Consider the following 12046-nt stretch of genomic DNA (forward strand, 5'->3'; position numbering starts at 1 on the left):
CAGTAGGCCAGAGTACGAGTCTAAGACCTTAGCTATTAGGCCAGAGTAAGAGTTAAGACCGTAGCTATTAGGCCAGAGTACGAGTCTAAGACCTTAGCTATTAGGCCAGAGTAAGAGTTAAGACCTTAACCAGTAGGCCAGAGTAAGAGTTAAGACCTTAGCTATTAGGCCAGAGTAAGAGTTAAGACCTTAACCAGTAGGCCAGAGTAAGCGTTAAGACCTTAACCAGTAGGCCAGAGTAAGAGTTAAGACCTTAACCTGTAGGCCATAGTATGAGTCTAAGAACTTAGCTATTAGGCCAGAGTAAGAGTTAAGACCTTAGCTATTAGGCCATATTACGAGTCTAAGACCTTTGCTATTAGGCCAGAGTAAGAGTTAAGACCTTAGCTATTTGGCCTGACTAAGAGGTAAGACCTTAAGCAGTAGGCCAGAGTTAGAGTTAAGACCTTAACCATTAGGCCAGAGTATGAGTCTAAGACCTCAGCTATTTGGCCAGAGTAAGAGTTAAGACCTTAACCAGTAGGCCAGAGTAAGAGTTAAGACCTTAACCATTAGGCCAGAGTACGGGTCTAAGACCTTAGCTATTAGGCCAGAGTAAGAGTTAAGACCTTAACCAGTAGGCCAGAGTAAGAGATAAGACCTTAACCAGTAGGCCAGAGTATGAGTCTAAGATCTTAGCTATTAGGCCAGAGTAAGAGTTAAGACCTTAACCAGTAGGCCAGAGTAAGAGTTAAGAACTTAACCATTAGGCCAGAGTACGAGACTAAGACCTTAGCTATTAGGCCAGAGTAAGAGTTAAGACCTTAACCAGTAGGCCAGAGTAAGAGTTAAGACCTTAACCATTAGGCCAGAGTACGAGTCTAAGACCTTAGCTATTAGGCCAGAGTAAGAGTTAAGACCGTAGCTATTAGGCCAGAGTAAGAGTTAACACCATAACCAGTAGGCCAGAGCAAGAGTTAAGACCTTAACCAGTAGGCCAGAGCACAAGTCTAAGACCTTAGCTATTAGTCCAGAGTAAGAGTTAAGACCTTAGCTATTAGGCCAGAGTACGAGTCTAAGACCTTAGCTATTAGGCCATAGTAAGAGTTAAGACCTTAACCAGTAGGCCAGAGTAAGAGTTAAGACCTTAACCAGTAGGCCAGATTAAGAGTTAGGACCTTAGCTATTCGGCCAGAGTAAGAGTTAAGACCTTAACCATTAGGCCAGAGTACGAGTCTAAGACCTTAGCCATTAGGCCAAGGTAAGAGTTAAGACCTTAACCAGTAGGCCAGAGTAAGAGTTAAGACCTTAACCAGTAGGCCAGAGTTTGAGTCTGAGACGTTAGCTATTAGGCCAGAGTAAGAGTTAAGACCTTAGCTATTAGGCCAGAGTACGAGTCTAAGACCTTAGCTATTAGGCCATAGTAAGAGTTAAGACCTTAACCAGTAGGCCAGAGTAAGAGTTAAGACCTTAACCAGTAGGCCAGAGTAAGAGTTAAGACCTTAGCTATTAGGCCAGAATAAGAGTTAAGACCTTAACCATTAGGCCAGAGTACGAGTCTAAGACCTTAGCTATTAGGCCAGAGTAAGAGTTAAGACCTTAACCAGTAGGCCAGAGTAAGAGATAAAACCTTAACCAGTAGGCCAGAGTACGAGTCTAAGATCTTAGCTATTAGGCCAGAATAAGAGTTAAGACCTTAACCATTACGGCAGAGTACGAGTCGAAGACCTTAGCTATTAGGCCAGAGTAAGAGTTAAGACCTTAACCAGTAGGCCAGAGTAAGAGTTAAGACCTTACCCATTAGGCCGGAGTACGAGTCTAGGACCATAGCTATTAGGCCAGAGTAAGAGTTAAGACCTTAGCAATTAGGCCAGCGTAAGAGTTAAGACCTTAACCAGTAGGCCAGAGTAAGAGTTAAGAACTTAACCATTAGGCCAGAGTACGAGACTAAGACCTTAGCTATTAGGCCAGAGTAAGAGTTAAGACCATAACCAGTAGGCCAGAGTAAGAGTTAAGACCTTAACCAGTAGGCCAGAGCACAAGTCTAAGACCTTAGCTATTAGTCCAGAGTAAGAGTTAAGACCTTAGCTATTAGGCCAGAGTACGAGTCTAAGACCTTAGCTATTAGGCCATAGTAAGAGTTAAGACCTTAACCAGTAGGCCAGAGTAAGAGTTAAGACCTTAACCAGTAGGCCAGATTAAGAGGTAAGACCTTAGCTATTAGGCCAGAGTAAGAGTTAAGACCTTAACCATTAGGCCAGAGTACGAGTCTAAGACCTTAGCTATTAGGCCAAGGTAAGAGTTAAGACCTTAACCAGTAGGCCAGAGTAAGAGTTAAGACCTTAACCAGTAGGCCAGAGTTCGAGTCTGAGACGTTAGCTATTAGGCCAGAGTAAGAGTTAAGACCTTAGCTATTAGGCCAGAGTACGAGTCTAAGACCTTAGCTATTAGGCCATAGTAAGAGTTAAGACCTTAACCAGTAGGCCGGAGTAGGAGTTAAGACCTTAACCAGTAGGCCAGAGTAAGAGTTAAGACCTTAGCTATTAGGCCAGAATAAGAGTTAAGAGATTAACCCTTAGGCCAGAGTACGAGTCTAAGACCTTAGCTATTAGGCCAGAGTACGAGTCTAAGACCTTAGCTATTAGGCCAAAGTAAGAGTTAAGACCTTAACTAGTAGGCCAGAGTAAGAGTTAAGACCTTAACCAGTAGGCCAGAGTACGAGGCTAAGAACTTAGCTATTAGGCCAGAGTAAGAGTTGAGACCTTAGCTATTAGGCCAGAGTAAAAGTTAAGGCCTTAACCATTAGGCCACAGTACAAGTCTAAGACCTTAGCTATTAGGCCAGAGTAAGAGTTAAGACCTTAACCATCAGGCCAGAGTAAGAGTTAAGACCTTAACCAGTAGGCCAGAGTAAGAGTTAAGACCTTAACCAGTAGGCCAGAGTAAGAGTTAAGACCTTAACCTGTAGGCCATAGTACGAGTCTAAGACCTTAGCTATTAGGCCAGAGTAAGAGTTAAGACCTTAGATATTAGGCCATATTACGAGTCTAAGACCTTTGCTATTAGGCCAGAGTAAGAGTTAAGACCTTCGCTATTTGGCCTGACTAAGAGTTAAGACCTTAACCAGTAGGCCAGAGTTAGAGTTAAGACCTTAACCATTAGGCCAGAGTACGAGTCTAAGACCTTAGCTATTTGGCCAGAGTAAGAGTTAAGACCTTAACCAGTAGGCCAGAGTAAGAGTTAAGACCTTAACCAATAGGCCAGAGTACGAGTCTAAGACCTTAGCTATTAGGCCAGAGTAAGAGTTAAGACCTTAACCAGTAGGCCAGAGTAAGAGATAAGACCTTAACCAGTAGGCCAGAGTATGAGTCTAAGATCTTAGCTATTAGGCCATAGTAAGAGTTAAGACCTTAACCAGTAGGCCAGAGTAAGAGTTAAGACCTTAACCGGTAGGCCAGATTAAGAGTTAAGACCTTAACCATTAGGCCAGAGTATGAGTCTAAGACCTTAGCTATTAGGCCAGAGTAAAAGTTAAGACCTTAACCAGTAGGCCAGAGTAAGAGTTAAGACCTTATCTATTAGGCCAGAGTAAGAGTTAAGGCCTTAACCAGTAGGCCAGAGTAAGAGATAAGACCTTAACCATTAGGCCAGAGTACGAGTCTAAGACCTTAGCTATTAGGCCAGAGTAAGAGTTAAGACCTTAACCAAAAGGCCCGAGTAAGAGTTAAGACCTTAACCTGCAGGCCATAGTACGAGTCTAAGACCTTAGCTATTAGGCCAGAGTACGAGTCCAAGACCTTAGCTGTTAGGCCAGAGTAAGAGTTAAGACCTTAACCAGTAGGCCAGAGTAAGAGTTAAGACCTTAGCTATTAGGCCAGAGTACGATTCTAAGACCTTAGCTATTAGGCCAGAGTAAGAGTTAAGACATTAGCTATTAGGCCAGAGTAAGAGTTAAGCCCTTAGCTATTAGGCCAGAGTACGAGTCTAAGACCTTAGCTATTATGCCAGAGTAAGAGTTAAGACCTTAACCAGTAGGCCAGAATACAAGTCTAATACCTTAGCTATTAGACCAGAGTAAGAGTTAAGACCTTAACCAGTAGGCCAGAGTAAGAGTTAAGACCTTAGCTATTAGGCCAGACTACGAGTCTAAGACCTTAGCTATTAGGCCAGAGTAAGAGTTAAGACATTAGCTATTAGGCCAGAGTAAGAGTTAAGACCTTAGCTATTAGGCCAAAGTACGAGTCTAAGACCTTAGCTATTATGCCAGAGTAAGAGTTAAGACCTTAACCAGTGGGCCAGAGTAAGAGTTAAGACCTTAACCAATAGGCCAGAGTACGAGTCTAAGACCTTAGCTATTAGGCCAGAGTAAGAGTTAAGACCTTAACCAGTAGGCCAGAGTAAGAGATAAGACCTTAACCAGTAGGCCAGAGTATGAGTCTAAGATCTTAGCTATTAGGCCATAGTAAGAGTTAAGACCTTAACCAGTAGGCCAGAGTAAGAGTTAAGACCTTAACCGGTAGGCCAGATTAAGAGTTAAGACCTTAACCATTAGGCCAGAGTATGAGTCTAAGACCTTAGCTATTAGGCCAGAGTAAAAGTTAAGACCTTAACCAGTAGGCCAGAGTAAGAGTTAAGACCTTAGCTATTAGGCCAGAGTAAGAGTTAAGACCTTAACCAGTAGGCCAGAGTAAGAGTTAAGACCTTAACCATTAGGCCAGAGTACGAGTCTAAGACCTTAGCTATTAGGCCAGAGTAAGAGTTAAGACCTTAACCAAAAGGCCCGAGTAAGAGTTAAGACCTTAACCTGCAGGCCATAGTACGAGTCTAAGACCTTAGCTATTAGGCCAGAGTACGAGTCCAAGACCTTAGCTGTTAGGCCAGAGTAAGAGTTAAGACCTTAACCAGTAGGCCAGAGTAAGAGTTAAGACCTTAGCTATTAGGCCAGAGTACGATTCTAAGACCTTAGCTATTAGGCCAGAGTAAGAGTTAAGACATTAGCTATTAGGCCAGAGTAAGAGTTAAGCCCTTAGCTATTAGGCCAGAGTACGAGTCTAAGACCTTAGCTATTATGCCAGAGTAAGAGTTAAGACCTTAACCAGTAGGCCAGAATACAAGTCTAATACCTTAGCTATTAGACCAGAGTAAGAGTTAAGACCTTAACCAGTAGGCCAGAGTAAGAGTTAAGACCTTAGCTATTAGGCCAGAGTACGAGTCTAAGACCTTAGCTATTAGGCCAGAGTAAGAGTTAAGACATTAGCTATTAGGCCAGAGTAAGAGTTAAGACCTTAGCTATTAGGCCAAAGTACGAGTCTAAGACCTTAGCTATTATGCCAGAGTAAGAGTTAAGACCTTAACCAGTAGGCCAGAGTACAAGTCTAAAACCTTAGCTATTAGGCCAGAGTAAGAGTTAAGACCTTAACCAGTAGGCCAGAGTAAGAGTTAAGACCTTAACCATTAGGCCAGAGTATGAGTCTAAGACCTTAGCTATTAGGCCAGAGTAAGAGTTAAGACCTTAGCTATTAGGCCAGAGTAAGAGTTAAGACCTTAACCAGTAGGCCAGAGTAAGAGTTAAGACCTTAGCTATTAGGCCAGAGTAGGAGTTAAAAGCTTAACCATTAGGCCAGAGTACGAGTCTAAGACCTTATCTATTAGGCCAGAGTACGAGTCTAAGACCTTAGCTATGAGGCCAGAGTAAGAGTTAAGACCTTAACCAGTAGGCCAGAGTAAGAGTTAAGACCTTAACCAGTAGGCCAGAGTATGAGCCTAAGACCTTAGCTATTAGGCCAGAGTAAGAGTTAAGACCTTAGCTATTAGGCCAGAGTATGAGTTAAGACCTTAACCAGTAGGCCAGAGTAAGAGTTAAGACCTTAACCATTAGGCCAGAGTACGAGTCTAAGACCTTAGCTATTAGGCCAGAGTAGGAGTTAAGACCTTAACCAATAGGCCAGAGTACGGGCCTAAGACCTTAGCTATTAGGCCAGCGTACGAGTCTAAGACCTTAGCTATTATGCCAGAGTAAGAGTTAAGACCTTAACCAGTAGGCCAGAGTACGAGTCTAAGACCTTAGCTATTAGGCCAGAGTAAGAGTTAAGACCGTAGCTATTAGGCCAGAGTACGAGTCTAAGACCTTAGCTATTAGGCCAGAGTAAGAGTTAAGACCTTAACCAGTAGGCCAGAGTAAGAGTTAAGACCTTAGCTATTAGGCCAGAGTAAGAGTTAAGACCTTAACCAGTAGGCCAGAGTAAGCGTTAAGACCTTAACCAGTAGGCCAGAGTAAGAGTTAAGACCTTAACCTGTAGGCCATAGTATGAGTCTAAGAACTTAGCTATTAGGCCAGAGTAAGAGTTAAGACCTTAGCTATTAGGCCATATTACGAGTCTAAGACCTTTGCTATTAGGCCAGAGTAAGAGTTAAGACCTTAGCTATTTGGCCTGACTAAGAGGTAAGACCTTAAGCAGTAGGCCAGAGTTAGAGTTAAGACCTTAACCATTAGGCCAGAGTATGAGTCTAAGACCTCAGCTATTTGGCCAGAGTAAGAGTTAAGACCTTAACCAGTAGGCCAGAGTAAGAGTTAAGACCTTAACCATTAGGCCAGAGTACGGGTCTAAGACCTTAGCTATTAGGCCAGAGTAAGAGTTAAGACCTTAACCAGTAGGCCAGAGTAAGAGATAAGACCTTAACCAGTAGGCCAGAGTATGAGTCTAAGATCTTAGCTATTAGGCCAGAGTAAGAGTTAAGACCTTAACCAGTAGGCCAGAGTAAGAGTTAAGACCTTAGCTATTAGGCCAGAGTAGGAGTTAAAAGCTTAACCATTAGGCCAGAGTACGAGTCTAAGACCTTATCTATTAGGCCAGAGTACGAGTCTAAGACCTTAGCTATGAGGCCAGAGTAAGAGTTAAGACCTTAACCAGTAGGCCAGAGTAAGAGTTAAGACCTTAACCAGTAGGCCAGAGTATGAGCCTAAGACCTTAGCTATTAGGCCAGAGTAAGAGTTAAGACCTTAGCTATTAGGCCAGAGTATGAGTTAAGACCTTAACCAGTAGGCCAGAGTAAGAGTTAAGACCTTAACCATTAGGCCAGAGTACGAGTCTAAGACCTTAGCTATTAGGCCAGAGTAGGAGTTAAGACCTTAACCAATAGGCCAGAGTACGGGCCTAAGACCTTAGCTATTAGGCCAGCGTACGAGTCTAAGACCTTAGCTATTATGCCAGAGTAAGAGTTAAGACCTTAACCAGTAGGCCAGAGTACGAGTCTAAGACCTTAGCTATTAGGCCAGAGTAAGAGTTAAGACCGTAGCTATTAGGCCAGAGTACGAGTCTAAGACCTTAGCTATTAGGCCAGAGTAAGAGTTAAGACCTTAACCAGTAGGCCAGAGTAAGAGTTAAGACCTTAGCTATTAGGCCAGAGTAAGAGTTAAGACCTTAACCAGTAGGCCAGAGTAAGCGTTAAGACCTTAACCAGTAGGCCAGAGTAAGAGTTAAGACCTTAACCTGTAGGCCATAGTATGAGTCTAAGAACTTAGCTATTAGGCCAGAGTAAGAGTTAAGACCTTAGCTATTAGGCCATATTACGAGTCTAAGACCTTTGCTATTAGGCCAGAGTAAGAGTTAAGACCTTAGCTATTTGGCCTGACTAAGAGGTAAGACCTTAAGCAGTAGGCCAGAGTTAGAGTTAAGACCTTAACCATTAGGCCAGAGTATGAGTCTAAGACCTCAGCTATTTGGCCAGAGTAAGAGTTAAGACCTTAACCAGTAGGCCAGAGTAAGAGTTAAGACCTTAACCATTAGGCCAGAGTACGGGTCTAAGACCTTAGCTATTAGGCCAGAGTAAGAGTTAAGACCTTAACCAGTAGGCCAGAGTAAGAGATAAGACCTTAACCAGTAGGCCAGAGTATGAGTCTAAGATCTTAGCTATTAGGCCAGAGTAAGAGTTAAGACCTTAACCAGTAGGCCAGAGTAAGAGTTAAGAACTTAACCATTAGGCCAGAGTACGAGACTAAGACCTTAGCTATTAGGCCAGAGTAAGAGTTAAGACCTTAACCAGTAGGCCAGAGTAAGAGTTAAGACCTTAACCATTAGGCCAGAGTACGAGTCTAAGACCTTAGCTATTAGGCCAGAGTAAGAGTTAAGACCTTAGCTATTAGGCCAGAGTAAGAGTTAACACCATAACCAGTAGGCCAGAGCAAGAGTTAAGACCTTAACCAGTAGGCCAGAGCACAAGTCTAAGACCTTAGCTATTAGTCCAGAGTAAGAGTTAAGACCTTAGCTATTAGGCCAGAGTACGAGTCTAAGACCTTAGCTATTAGGCCATAGTAAGAGTTAAGACCTTAACCAGTAGGCCAGAGTAAGAGTTAAGACCTTAACCAGTAGGCCAGATTAAGAGTTAGGACCTTAGCTATTCGGCCAGAGTAAGAGTTAAGACCTTAACCATTAGGCCAGAGTACGAGTCTAAGACCTTAGCCATTAGGCCAAGGTAAGAGTTAAGACCTTAACCAGTAGGCCAGAGTAAGAGTTAAGACCTTAACCAGTAGGCCAGAGTTTGAGTCTGAGACGTTAGCTATTAGGCCAGAGTAAGAGTTAAGACCTTAGCTATTAGGCCAGAGTACGAGTCTAAGACCTTAGCTATTAGGCCATAGTAAGAGTTAAGACCTTAACCAGTAGGCCAGAGTAAGAGTTAAGACCTTAACCAGTAGGCCAGAGTAAGAGTTAAGACCTTAGCTATTAGGCCAGAATAAGAGTTAAGACCTTAACCATTAGGCCAGAGTACGAGTCTAAGACCTTAGCTATTAGGCCAGAGTAAGAGTTAAGACCTTAACCAGTAGGCCAGAGTAAGAGATAAAACCTTAACCAGTAGGCCAGAGTACGAGTCTAAGATCTTAGCTATTAGGCCAGAATAAGAGTTAAGACCTTAACCATTACGGCAGAGTACGAGTCGAAGACCTTAGCTATTAGGCCAGAGTAAGAGTTAAGACCTTAACCAGTAGGCCAGAGTAAGAGTTAAGACCTTACCCATTAGGCCGGAGTACGAGTCTAGGACCATAGCTATTAGGCCAGAGTAAGAGTTAAGACCTTAGCAATTAGGCCAGCGTAAGAGTTAAGACCTTAACCAGTAGGCCAGAGTAAGAGTTAAGAACTTAACCATTAGGCCAGAGTACGAGACTAAGACCTTAGCTATTAGGCCAGAGTAAGAGTTAAGACCATAACCAGTAGGCCAGAGTAAGAGTTAAGACCTTAACCAGTAGGCCAGAGCACAAGTCTAAGACCTTAGCTATTAGTCCAGAGTAAGAGTTAAGACCTTAGCTATTAGGCCAGAGTACGAGTCTAAGACCTTAGCTATTAGGCCATAGTAAGAGTTAAGACCTTAACCAGTAGGCCAGAGTAAGAGTTAAGACCTTAACCAGTAGGCCAGATTAAGAGGTAAGACCTTAGCTATTAGGCCAGAGTAAGAGTTAAGACCTTAACCATTAGGCCAGAGTACGAGTCTAAGACCTTAGCTATTAGGCCAAGGTAAGAGTTAAGACCTTAACCAGTAGGCCAGAGTAAGAGTTAAGACCTTAACCAGTAGGCCAGAGTTCGAGTCTGAGACGTTAGCTATTAGGCCAGAGTAAGAGTTAAGACCTTAGCTATTAGGCCAGAGTACGAGTCTAAGACCTTAGCTATTAGGCCATAGTAAGAGTTAAGACCTTAACCAGTAGGCCGGAGTAGGAGTTAAGACCTTAACCAGTAGGCCAGAGTAAGAGTTAAGACCTTAGCTATTAGGCCAGAATAAGAGTTAAGAGATTAACCCTTAGGCCAGAGTACGAGTCTAAGACCTTAGCTATTAGGCCAGAGTACGAGTCTAAGACCTTAGCTATTAGGCCAAAGTAAGAGTTAAGACCTTAACTAGTAGGCCAGAGTAAGAGTTAAGACCTTAACCAGTAGGCCAGAGTACGAGGCTAAGAACTTAGCTATTAGGCCAGAGTAAGAGTTGAGACCTTAGCTATTAGGCCAGAGTAAAAGTTAAGGCCTTAACCATTAGGCCACAGTACAAGTCTAAGACCTTAGCTATTAGGCCAGAGTAAGAGTTAAGACCTTAACCATCAGGCCAGAGTAAGAGTTAAGACCTTAACCAGTAGGCCAGAGTAAGAGTTAAGACCTTAACCAGTAGGCCAGAGTAAGAGTTAAGACCTTAACCTGTAGGCCATAGTACGAGTCTAAGACCTTAGCTATTAGGCCAGAGTAAGAGTTAAGACCTTAGATATTAGGCCATATTACGAGTCTAAGACCTTTGCTATTAGGCCAGAGTAAGAGTTAAGACCTTCGCTATTTGGCCTGACTAAGAGTTAAGACCTTAACCAGTAGGCCAGAGTTAGAGTTAAGACCTTAACCATTAGGCCAGAGTACGAGTCTAAGACCTTAGCTATTTGGCCAGAGTAAGAGTTAAGACCTTAACCAGTAGGCCAGAGTAAGAGTTAAGACCTTAACCAATAGGCCAGAGTACGAGTCTAAGACCTTAGCTATTAGGCCAGAGTAAGAGTTAAGACCTTAACCAGTAGGCCAGAGTAAGAGATAAGACCTTAACCAGTAGGCCAGAGTATGAGTCTAAGATCTTAGCTATTAGGCCATAGTAAGAGTTAAGACCTTAACCAGTAGGCCAGAGTAAGAGTTAAGACCTTAACCGGTAGGCCAGATTAAGAGTTAAGACCTTAACCATTAGGCCAGAGTATGAGTCTAAGACCTTAGCTATTAGGCCAGAGTAAAAGTTAAGACCTTAACCAGTAGGCCAGAGTAAGAGTTAAGACCTTATCTATTAGGCCAGAGTAAGAGTTAAGGCCTTAACCAGTAGGCCAGAGTAAGAGATAAGACCTTAACCATTAGGCCAGAGTACGAGTCTAAGACCTTAGCTATTAGGCCAGAGTAAGAGTTAAGACCTTAACCAAAAGGCCCGAGTAAGAGTTAAGACCTTAACCTGCAGGCCATAGTACGAGTCTAAGACCTTAGCTATTAGGCCAGAGTACGAGTCCAAGACCTTAGCTGTTAGGCCAGAGTAAGAGTTAAGACCTTAACCAGTAGGCCAGAGTAAGAGTTAAGACCTTAGCTATTAGGCCAGAGTACGATTCTAAGACCTTAGCTATTAGGCCAGAGTAAGAGTTAAGACATTAGCTATTAGGCCAGAGTAAGAGTTAAGCCCTTAGCTATTAGGCCAGAGTACGAGTCTAAGACCTTAGCTATTATGCCAGAGTAAGAGTTAAGACCTTAACCAGTAGGCCAGAATACAAGTCTAATACCTTAGCTATTAGACCAGAGTAAGAGTTAAGACCTTAACCAGTAGGCCAGAGTAAGAGTTAAGACCTTAGCTATTAGGCCAGACTACGAGTCTAAGACCTTAGCTATTAGGCCAGAGTAAGAGTTAAGACATTAGCTATTAGGCCAGAGTAAGAGTTAAGACCTTAGCTATTAGGCCAAAGTACGAGTCTAAGACCTTAGCTATTATGCCAGAGTAAGAGTTAAGACCTTAACCAGTGGGCCAGAGTAAGAGTTAAGACCTTAACCAATAGGCCAGAGTACGAGTCTAAGACCTTAGCTATTAGGCCAGAGTAAGAGTTAAGACCTTAACCAGTAGGCCAGAGTAAGAGATAAGACCTTAACCAGTAGGCCAGAGTATGAGTCTAAGATCTTAGCTATTAGGCCATAGTAAGAGTTAAGACCTTAACCAGTAGGCCAGAGTAAGAGTTAAGACCTTAACCGGTAGGCCAGATTAAGAGTTAAGACCTTAACCATTAGGCCAGAGTATGAGTCTAAGACCTTAGCTATTAGGCCAGAGTAAAAGTTAAGACCTTAACCAGTAGGCCAGAGTAAGAGTTAAGACCTTAGCTATTAGGCCAGAGTAAGAGTTAAGACCTTAACCAGTAGGCCAGAGTAAGAGTTAAGACCTTAACCATTAGGCCAGAGTACGAGTCTAAGACCTTAGCTATTAGGCCAGAGTAAGAGTTAAGACCTTAACCAAAAGGCCCGAGTAAGAGTTAAGACCTTAACCTGCAGGCCATAGTACGAGTCTAAGACCTTAGCTATTAGGCCAGAGTACGAGTC

Source organism: Triturus cristatus, chromosome 3_2 (assembly GCF_964204655.1).
Source record: "Triturus cristatus chromosome 3_2, aTriCri1.1, whole genome shotgun sequence".
NCBI classification, from domain to species: domain Eukaryota; kingdom Metazoa; phylum Chordata; class Amphibia; order Caudata; family Salamandridae; genus Triturus; species Triturus cristatus.